Source organism: Malania oleifera, chromosome 2 (assembly GCF_029873635.1).
Source record: "Malania oleifera isolate guangnan ecotype guangnan chromosome 2, ASM2987363v1, whole genome shotgun sequence".
NCBI classification, from domain to species: domain Eukaryota; kingdom Viridiplantae; phylum Streptophyta; class Magnoliopsida; order Santalales; family Ximeniaceae; genus Malania; species Malania oleifera.
In genome coordinates, this window is record NC_080418.1 from 141,729,053 (window position 1) to 141,741,142 (window position 12,090).

Genomic DNA, 12,090 nt, shown 5'->3' on the forward strand with positions numbered 1-12,090 from the left:
TTATTTTATACTGATGGTTATGTTTTTAAATTGTGATTTAATAGGATTTCAAGTCATTAGAATTGGAAGATTTATAGAGTTTGAAACTTTTTAATTTCTATTTTTGTATTTTTTTTTTTTTTTTGTGTCTCTCAATTGTGATTGTGTATGCTAAAAATTCATACTTTTGTCACCTTATAGTATGAGAAAACCTTATTTTAAATTTCAAAATTTGTGGAGAGATGTTCAAGTTTAAAAAGAATTCGAAATGAGGTAAGAATAGAATGTCCCACGCAAATTGCTAAGGGATAGGCCAACTAGTATAGGCAAAATGGTTAGACAATTAGTCGATCTAATCGATAGGTCAGTAGATTGTGTTAATGAATATATAATAACTAGTGATAGGTCAACTAACCAAAGGAATAGGTTGACCTTGGAGTGCTTGGCACATTCCAACGGGAATAAAACGACTAATTTGACTTCAAACTCTACATATATGCCCTCTAAGTCTAAAGAAACATAAGAGAAAGTATTGATATCATATTTGCTAATATTGTTACTATCAATCTCTCTTATATCTTTTCATTTGCTCATCTTCCTTTAAAGAGAAAAAAACACAAATTCCTGTGTCAAAAATTGATATTTGTATTAAACCTATGTCTAGAGAGTTCTTAGATTTGGAGTTGTATTGGATTTGGATAAAATGTAACATAAAATTGCATTAAAACTTTTTCAAGTCCACCCAAATCCAATGTCCAAAACCCATGCTCTTAAACACAACGTAGGAGTTTTTGTATTCATATTTGATCTTTCCAGTTGTATGAATATAATCCTTATGAGGATTGTAACGATCTCAAAATTCTTATCATTTTTTTTATATATATATACAATAAGCGTTCCTACGCAGCAGAAACACAAATCATAAAACCATTTATACATAAACTGTACCATACCAGAATCCAGAATATACAGACTATAGTCGTACAAAAATGCCCTTCTATCGTCATCTACTCAAAAATATACCCAATTCTGTTAAAAACTCACCCTAAACCAGGGCGACCAAACACTCTCTCTATTCGCGAGCCTGATCTAATCGCCTATCTGGCTCACCTAAAAATTGTTAGAGTAATGGGGTGAGTCGACGCTCAGTAAGTGGAAATATGCTATTACTAGTGTGTGGCAACTAAGTAAAAGATACTTTTAAAAACAATAACTAAATTGCAATGTAATAAATCATCTGTAAAACATATCTTTCTTTCACAATTTAAAACATATTGTATCGTCTGTTTTTCTACTTTTCATACTGGTAATATCATACTACACTCATCATATACTGTAAAACTGTAAACATATATATATATATATATAAAACTGTGCTTTTATCCCTAGGACTCTGTATGTCATGATTTGACCCCTCATGACAGCGTTGTGCGGCCCGTAGGCGGGACTCTACCTGGTCGGCCCTCCAGATAAGTCATCATACTCTACACTACCTCAGCCCGTCCAAACTGCATCCTCTCCTAAGCTCGGGATTGGCTACTAACTCGTCACACCGGCCCCCTCAACCCAGTGTACTGGGGAGCTGCATACTCTCTGAGCACGGTTGACGATACCCATATACTATCTAAGATATGTGGTTGCACTCTATCTGTATCTAGCAATGGTACCGTGCTCTATAATTTGTATCTATCTGTGCATCTTTCCTCAGGGATCTGATAGTATATATATATATATATATATATATATATATATATATATATATATATATATATAAATATATACTCTTTTAGTGTTTTAATAATATATAAAAAAAAACAGAAACGCTATCTTTATGTACTATATATATATATATATATATACATACTGTAAAACTGTATACTGCATCTATAGCATCTTGATGCTACCTTTGTATCTCTGTTTGTATATTACGGTAATAGGAAACATGGCATACTAAATTCTGTATAAAGTTGTGGTATAAATACCGATCTGAATAATACCGTATACATGTATATGTGTACATATATATATATATATATATATATATGTATATCTCTGTTTCAAGAAACTATTCTTATAAAACTGTTAATGCATGTACATTCTCTATATAATCTCTGTGGATATATATATATATATATATATATATATATATATATATATATATTCTGTATAATTTCGTATATTGAGAAAAAACCATATAAACTGTACATACTGTCTACTTCCATGTATTTCATATAGTATGATATATATATTATTAAAGCTATATAAATTGTTTCATCTCATGAAAATCACTTAGGCTACACAATCATTTAAACTCATATTCTAAAACAAATACTATTTCAAATTCATATTCTGAGAATTCTGTATAGTAAAATGGTGTAGTTAAGCATCTATAAAATCTCTAATATTATTACAAAAACTCCTAGCATAGCATATTTCCCTTACCTCAACTTTGAAAAGCCCCTATAAAAATCTGGCTCTATACCCGCAGGATTCCTAACTCAACATCTTGAAAATACAATGTCCCAGAACAAAACATCAGTATTTCATCGCCTACGTCATTTCTTATAACTACCATAAGGTCAAAAACTGGATAAAAGACCTTACCTTGAATTTGGGATGAAATCAAACTTCTTTTTCTCGACGATCCGCTCCAACAAAATTGTAGAGAATTCCACCAAGAGCGTCGTAGTAGCTTCAGATCGTCAATCCGATGACTGGTGGGGCCGAAAACGAAGAGAGAAGGGAGAGAGAGTCGTAGAGAGAGAGAGAGAGAGAGAGGAGAGAGAGAGAGATTTCTTAAAAATGAAATAATTCTCGGATCTTCGTATATATATAAAATAAGGGATTTCGTCGACGAGCCCATTCTTCGTCAACGAGTCCATAAATTTCGTCGACGAGACCCTATATTCGCCGATGAAATTCAGGTTGCCTCAGAACCCCTCTCGGTATTTTCTCGTCGACGAAACCCTGTATTCGTCGACGAAATCCTTGAAACCTTTGTCGATAAAACCCTGTGTTCGTCAACGAAGCTTGGCAATTTCCCGCAATTATGATTATTTAATATTATCTCTAAAATGTAATGTCGTCGACGAAGTTTACGGCCTTCTACTATTTCTGTATCTATTTTCTCTCCCTCTTATTATTAAAATGTTATTATTCTTCGGATCACTACAAGGATACTTTCTTTTACATTCAAAGCATTAACATTCTTACTTCTGTGAAAACCAGAGGTTGTAGTTGGTGATCATATCTCTATTAAGTGTAAGTTTTACGTGATAATAGTGAAACTTTAAGATGGTCGAGGCATTAAAAGAGTGAAATAGTCAAGCTACTATAAAAAAATAAAAAATAAAAAAGTTTACATCTTGCTTCCCTATTATCTTTACTTTTATAAATTGGCTGTTATTGTTTTAAATTTGTTTTTCATTAGTCTTAATTCAAACTCTCTTCAGTTACCTTCAAAATACTATTTTATGGGGGGGAAAATATGGATTTTATAAATAGACCCTATTTGAGAAAATAGTTAGGGAAAACTTTTATCGTATAAGATGAATACTAGATATCAAATCAAAAGTTGTACTTGGACAAATTCAAAGCAATAGGTAAAGGGTAGAATAATTATTAAAGCTTTTGCAATGACTATTTTACCAAAATTTGTGTTAAGAAATGGTAATATTTAAATTTTATTTTACTTTTAAAAAAAAATTGAATTTTTTTTACAAAAATAAATTCCCAAATAGAATTTTTTTCCCCATAAAAACTATATAACAAGACTAGACCATTTCATAAGAGTCCTCTATAGACTATGGGTAGTAATATAAATCACATTAGTATGTGTCAAGCTATATATATGTAACGTACAACTGCAGTTGAATGCTTCACGCTCTATATATATATATGTAATGTAGGGAAGAGACAAAGTTGGATGTGGGAAATCTGATATCTACATGATGAGCTGCTGTGCATTATTGTCTTCCATTAAATATGTACCATTGCACCCCACATGTTGACTCAATTCACTTCCTCTCAAACTCCAAACACAAAAAAAAATATAAACAATAAATCGGTTACGAAAGGACAGTAGCAAGAAATATCTTAAAATGCTCAATTAAAGAAGTTGTTTTTGTAATTTAAATTTGTAGCTTCTCGCCCTCAAGAATTATCAGCCTAACAACTCTCTCTCTCTCTCTCTCTCTCTCTCTTTCTCTTACCTTGCTACACTTGGGATGTAGGACAACTACATATGAAAATTACAAAATAAAATGAAAAATTATAAACATCACAATCATGTGTTGGGAATTAACATCAAATTCTTGAAACTTGTGAAAAACAAAATAGAGAAAAAATCAATCTCACGCACAATACAATATTTATATGATTCGATAATTTTGTTTATGTCTACGGAGTTGTAAAGATTTCACTATTATCAAGAAAAAAAATACAGAGAGTGCGACAATATAATACTCTCTCTCTCGCTCTCTCGCGAAGTGTGACCGCTGATTAACCCTAATCACCATAATAGTGATTTAATATCCTACGCACGACAATGGGCCACAAAAACGGGCCTAAAAAATTTTTCCCGCGACGGCCCAAGCCTTCGCTCCATGGACTAAGCCTTAGGATAGGAATCTCTAATTAAAAAAAGGTCGGGTCATCATCCAGATCGAACACAATTAGGCTCCACAAAGTCCAACAAATCTCTCAATTGGAGACTAGTTCACTCACCAATATCAACCACAATCCTCCAAAGGAGCAATCCCTTATCCCTGCAACTCATCCTCCTGTTCTCAAGTTAGAAGACCAACTAAAGCTGCACACAACTTTAACTTTTCAATAGTGACACCCTTAGTCAACATGTCTATTGGGTTCTTAGATCCACATATCTTCTCAAGTATTACCAGCTTATCTTCAACAAGGTAACGAATGAAGTGGTATTTTGTCTGTATATGCTTCGACTTTGAACGAAAAGTTGAATTTTTAGCAAGAAAAATTGCACTCTGACTGCCACTGTGTAGAATGTCCATCTTCTGCTTCTTACCTAATTTGTCTAAGAAACTATGTAACCAAATCATCTCCTTTCCAACTTCAGTTGCTGCAACATACTCAATTTCTGTAGTTGACAAAGTAATAATCTTTTGTAGATTTGAAGTTCGAGATATAGTTATACCAGCCAGAGTAAATACAAACCCCATAGTACTCTTTCTACTATCATTATCACCAGCAAAATCAGCATATACATAACCCTGCAGTTTCAAACTTGTACCCCTGAAGCAAAGACATGTATTTGATGAACCCCTCAGATATCTCAAAATCCACTTGACTGCCTCCCAATGCTACTTTCCTGACCTACTCATGAATCTGCTCACAACTCCCACTGCATGTGCAATGTTTGGCCTTGTACACACCATGACATACATCAAGCTGCCAATAGCTGAGGCATAGGGTACCTTGCTCATATGGTCCCTTTATTCTTCTGTCTTCGGTGACTCTTTGCTTAGTTTGAAATGACTACCCAAGGGTGTGCTCACTGGTTTGGCTTCATTCATATTGAACCTGTTGAGAATTTTCTTCACATACTCTGACTCTGAAAGCTTCAATGTGTCATTAGCCTTATATCTAATGATTCTCATACCAAGGATTTGCTTTATAGTTCCCAAATCCTTCATTGCAAATTGTTTTGACAATTGTTTCTTCAGATTATTAATCTCTTAAATGCTAGACCCTGCAATAAGCATGTCATCTACATACAATAGTAGAATGGTGTATAAATTTCCAAAGAACTTAACATAGCAATAGTGATTAGTTTCACATCTCTTGAACCCAATTTTATGCATAAAGCTGTCAAATTTCTTGTACCACTGTCTTGGACCTTGTTTTAGGCCATACAAGTTCTTTCTCAGTTTACAAACTAAATTCTTTTGTCCCTGGATAGTGAACCCTTCAAGCTGAATCATGTAAATGTCTTCCTCCAAGTCACCGTAAAGGAATGTTGTCTTCACATCTAACTGCTCAAGATGTAGGTTTTCTGCAGCCATCATTCCCAGTACCATCTAATTGTTGACATCTTCACAATTGAAGAAAATATTTTTGTAAAGTAAATGCCCTCATTTTGCTAGAATCCTTTTATAACCAATCTGACCTTGTAACGCTTGCTACCATCATGCTCATTATTTATTTTGTATACCCACTTGTTGTGCAAAGCCTTCTTCCCTACTGGCAATTCAGTCAGTTCCCATGTCTGATTCCCCAACAAGGAATCCATCTCATCATTCATGGCTAACTCTCACTTGTTTGAATTTTCATCCTGAAAGGCTTCATTATAAACACTTTGGCTCACCACCATCAGTCAACAAGAGATAATTTAGAGCGACTGAATAACGTTGTAGAGGTCTAACAGTCCTGCAAGATCTACGGACCACAGTTACAAGTGTACTTTGATCTACCTGTGATCCTACATTCTCCTTATCCTCTTCACCCCTTTCCTGGACAATACTTTTAGTCAACTCATCTAAGTTAACAAACTTAAATTTCTTTTTATCTATCTCTATGACATGTGGCACTACAATTGACATGTCATTGTACATAACCTATTCATTAAATATCACATTTCTACTTCTAATAATTTTTCTATTTTGTTCATTTCAAAGCCGGTAGCCAAATTTCTCATCACCATAGCCAATGAAAAAATATATTTTAGATTTTGTATCAAGTTCACTACGTGCATCAGAATCTATATGAACATAAGAAACACAACCAAAAACTTTTAAATGGGAAAAATTTACCTCTTTATTGCTCCAAACCTCTTTAGGAAGTTTGAACTGCATGGGAACTAAAGGTCCTAGATGTATTAAGTAAGCTACAATATTAACAGCATCAGCCCAAAAAGTTTTTAGTAGTCCAGCATGCAACCTTATACTCCTAACACACTCATTGAGAGTTATATTCATGTGCTCAGCCACACCATTTTGCTGTTGTGTCCTAGGAATGGTCTTCTCCATCCTGATTCTATGTGCAGCACAATACTCATTGAACCCTTCATATATGTACTCTCCTCCATTATCTGACCTCAAACATTTTACTTTCAAACATGTCTCTGTCTTAACCATAGTCTTCCACTTCTTAAAAGTTTCAAATACATCAGGTTAATTTTTCAAGAGATAAACTCATACCTTTCTGGTTAAGTCATCAATGAAAGTAAAGTAATACCTTGAACCTCCAAGGGATGCAACCAGAGAAGGTCCCCACAAATCAGTGTGCACTAACTCCAATTTTCTAGCCTTCGGTGTCCTTATAGTTTTTAAGAAACTCACCCTTTTCTGCTTTCCTAAGATGCAGCTTTCACACAAGTCAAAATCAACAGACTTCAATTATAGTAGTTTCCCTTTCGATAGCAACATCTTCACCCCTTTCTCACCTATGTGACCAAGTCTGCGGTGCCATAAGCTCGTATCAATACTTGCTTTAGCAACTGCAATTGTATCTCTTGGACTTGAGGTCATGTATAAAGTACCAGACTTCTTTCCATGAGCCAATACTCTGGCTCCCTTTATAACCTTCCAAGTGCCACCAGCAAACAGCATTGCATGCCCTTCATCATCAAGTTATCTAACAGAAATCAGATTCCTTCTCAGGTCAAGAATATGTCGTACCTTCTCCAGTAACCAAGCAAACCTATTGGGCAACAACATCCGGACGTTTCCCATACCCACAACATCCAAGGTTGTACCATCAGCCATATACACCTCACCAAATTCACCTGCTACATAGTTATGTATGATTTCATGGTGCGAAGTGGTATGAAACGAAGTTCCTGAGTCCAAAACTCAATCATCAAGTGGACTGTTTACTGCAAGAAGTAATGTATCTTGTACCTCTTTTGTTACAGCATTAGCAGAGTCATCCTCATTCTTCTTTTTCATACTTTTGCATTGCCTCCTAAAGTGACCCATTTTCCCACAGTTCCAACATTGTCCTTTTTGGCTAGATCTAGATTTACTTCTATTCCGATTATAATTTCTAGATTTTGATCTACACCAATCCGAATTTCAATCATTACCTCTGCCTTTTGTCTCAAGGTTTAGGGCAAAACTAGATTCTAAGGTTTCACCTACATCTCTTCTACGAATCTCCTCAGCCAGAATTAAATCTCATATATCATTGTATTTTAGTTTTTCTTTCCTGTAGAGTTTCTTACTACCATCCTCATTGCCTCCCAACTGTTTGGAAACAAATCGAAAACAATTAGTGCACAAATCTCATCATCAAAATCAATTTCTACAGACGACAATTGATTTGTGATAGTGTTAAACTCATTTAGATGTTGTGCAACTGATGCATTCTCTGCCATCTTCAAATTAAACAGTTTCTTCATCCAATGTACCCTGTTATTTGCTGACGGTTTTTCATACATATCAGACAAAGCCTTCATCAGATCTGTTGTAGTCTTCTCCTTCACAACGTTGTGTGTAACAGACCTAAACAGAGTTAATCTGATAACTCCCAGTACCTGTCTATCAAGGAGAGTCCATTCCTCGCCCTTCATAATAGTAGATTTTTCTCTTAGAAGCGGCAGATACAACTTCTTCCCATAGAGATAATCCTCGATCTGCATCCTTTAGAATCCAAAATTTGTGCCATCAAACTTTTCTATTCCAGACGCCTTTCCTGCTTCCTTTGTCATTGCTCCAACTCGAACCTAACCCTAGGCTCTGATTCCAATTGTTGGGAATTAACAACAAATTCCCGAAACCTGTGAGAAACAAAATAGAGAAAGAATATACGCCAAAGAAAAAAAAATCAAGCTCACTCACAATACAATATTTACGTGGTTCGGTGATTTTTCCTACGTCCACAGAATTGCAGGGATTTCACTATTATCAAGAAGAAAAATATAGAGAGTGCGGCGGTACAATACTCTCTCTCTCGCTCTCTCGTGAAGTGTGACCGCTGATCAACCCTAATCACCATAATGACGATTTTATATCCTGTGCACAGCAATGGGTTACAAAAATGGGCCCAAAATATTTTTCTCGCTACGGCCCAAGCCTTTGCTCTATGGACTAAGCCTTAGAATAGAAATCTCTCATTATAGAAAGGTCAGGTCATCATCCAAATCGAACGCAACTAAGCTCCACAAAGCCCAACATCATATGCATTCCAACGTCTGCACTAAGTAAACTCAACACCAAAGACCCCCATGGTCATAGGGGTCCACAATCACGTTAGGGTACAAAAGAGTGGACCAGACACTTAAATCCCACAGGGTTGTAAATCTTATCTCAACAATTCAAGAAGCTATTTATGCATTTTAGATTTGTGACAGTTTGAATATAACACTTTTATTATTGAACCAAGCTCACCCTCCTTAAGAATCATTAAATTTTTTAATTGCACTTATTAAAACACAAGTATCTCTCTCTCTCTCTCTCTCTCTCTCTCTCTCTCTCTCTCTCTCTCTCTCTCTCTGCACTTATTAAAACACAAGTATCTCTCTCTCTCTCTCTCTCTCTCGTTTGAGTGTGTGACTTTAATAGGTGACCACGCTTGGTATGTAAGACAAATATACATGACATTTACTCTAAAAGCAAAAAACAAAAAATTTATAACAAAAAACAAAAAATTTATAAACATCCCAACTGTGTGCTTTCCAATCTTTATTTTGATGATAAATACTACACTAGACCCAACACCTTGTTACACAAAAGAGTGGATCAACACCTAAAGCCCACATGCTTGTGGGGTTCACACCTTTGTCAATATCCAATTGACAAAGCTTTCGCACCATATTGACGGAAGCATATTGATGGAAGATCTAAAAAGGACATAGTAAACGTAATTTTATTTCGATAATTGAATAAGTTGTTTATGTAATTTAGATTTGTGATAGTATAACACTTTTACTGTTGAGCCTAGTTTGATCTCCTTAAAAATCATCAGTCTAACAAATATTTTGCATGTTAAAAATACTAATCCATATTAACTAGCAAGTCCACCTCTCTCTCTCTCTCTCTCTCTCTCTCTCTCTCTCTCTCTCTACCGGTGTGTGTTACCTTATTCTCTCTCACTCTCTCTCTCTCTCTACCGGTGTGTGTTACCTTATTCTCTCTCACTCTCTCTCTCTCTCTGCAAGTGTGTGTTACCTTATTCAGTTATGTACATTCCAACCTCTATTTTGAGCCAATATTAAAGTAAATCCAACACCTAAGACCCATATGGTTATATGGCCCATAACCTCGTTGGACAAGAGCAATTGTAACATGTAAGAGCCACAACATTGCAGGGCTCACACCCATGTCAATTGACAAAACCCTCACACGAGGATCTAAAAAGGAGATAGTAAAGGGAATCTTTTCTCAACAATTGAAGAAGTTATTTTCACAATTTAGATTTGTGACCGTTAACACTTTTCTATTAAGCCAAACTCATCCTCTTTAAGAATCATCGGCCTAACAAATATTTTGCGTGTGTAAAAACACTAATCCATTTTTGTTCTTACATTTCAAATAAATTTCCCTTGGAAGTGTCAGCTAACAAAGTAGGATCATAAGATTATTATTAACTACCTCTCTCTCTCTCTCTCTCTCTCTCTCACACACACACACACACACACACTTTTTCTCTCTTGAGCAACCATGCTTGGCATCTAAGATACTAAATAAAACAATTACTAAAAAAATGAAAAATTATATACATCTCAATTATGTTGCAATTTAACTTCTATTTTGAGCAAACACTAAAGTGGACCCAAGACACTTAAGATCAATATAATTGTCAGCTTCACAACCTTGTTAGACATTAGAGAAAACATCTAAGACCCGCATGATTGTTAAATCTATATCTATGCCTATTCAGAACACCAGCTAAGATATACACCATTCTCTCTCTGTCTCTCTTAGTTACACCATTCAAAACACAAGTTAAAATATACAACTAAACTCAAACAATTAACTCTCTCTCTCTCTCTCTCTCTCTCGTAGTTACATGTACGCTAGAAAGTCACAAATTGCGATCGTATAATGAAAGAATGCACATGATTCTTAAGGTATAACTATTGTAGCAACCTCACTAGGGCACGATTATAGGAGCTTCCACTTGATCTGAAACATCCTATTCTAACCATCCTACTCAAACAAGAAAAGCCAAATCCATCTATCACAATTCCATCAAAGCACACGCAAAAAGCCCAAAAAGCCCATTCGCACGTTCTAATGTTTGCAAGTAATTTTTACTTACATTTCACTCAAACTATAGTACTGCACACAAAGAAAAAGAAAAAAGTACATGGACTAGAAAGAAAAAAAAATTAGTAAGTAGATATCGGTGATAAAGGGCAAATGAAAAGATGGATAAGGAAAAAGAAGAGTGGAGAGACAATGAGTGACTTTATAAGACACACTAACAACATGTCACAACTGCAATGCACTCGCCAAGGAAAAGGACGTGCCCAAAATAAAAATGTTTATGCTTTTAGAATATATTACTGAATCTGTAATATCAAATCATTTTCTCTACCCAATAGTGATGCAAAAAGTTGTAGACAATAATAAAATAGCCGTTATATGGCCCAACACCCCCACCAACCCCAACACACAAAAAAAAAATAAAAAATGTTGGGCTGTGAACTAATTAATTAATTGAACTGAAATTTTCAATTAATTTGATTTGATTAATTATCTTAATTCTTAAATTATCTTTTTTAAAAAATAAATAAATTTTTGCTCACTTGTTTGACTAACAAAATTAAAAGATTTATTATGGGTATATCAAATATTAAAAATTGAGTAAAATATATGTTAAATTTGTATTATTTTATATGATTATATTCATTAGGCAGGTGCATTAATATCAATTGAATTAACTGAAAAAGAAACTAATTCAGCAAACTAAGTATATTTTAACCATTTAAAGAAAGCATTTGGAGTACAATTTTCAACCTTGACTTTGAATGTACATGAATTAGAAAGACACATACTCTATATTTGGAGAGGATTTGAATAAATCGCAACGTAAAATTATATTAAATTTTATTTAAATCGACACAAATTTAAATCTAAAATCCAAAATTCCCGCTCCCAAACACTACTGTGATATTAAAAATTCTCTGTATCAACA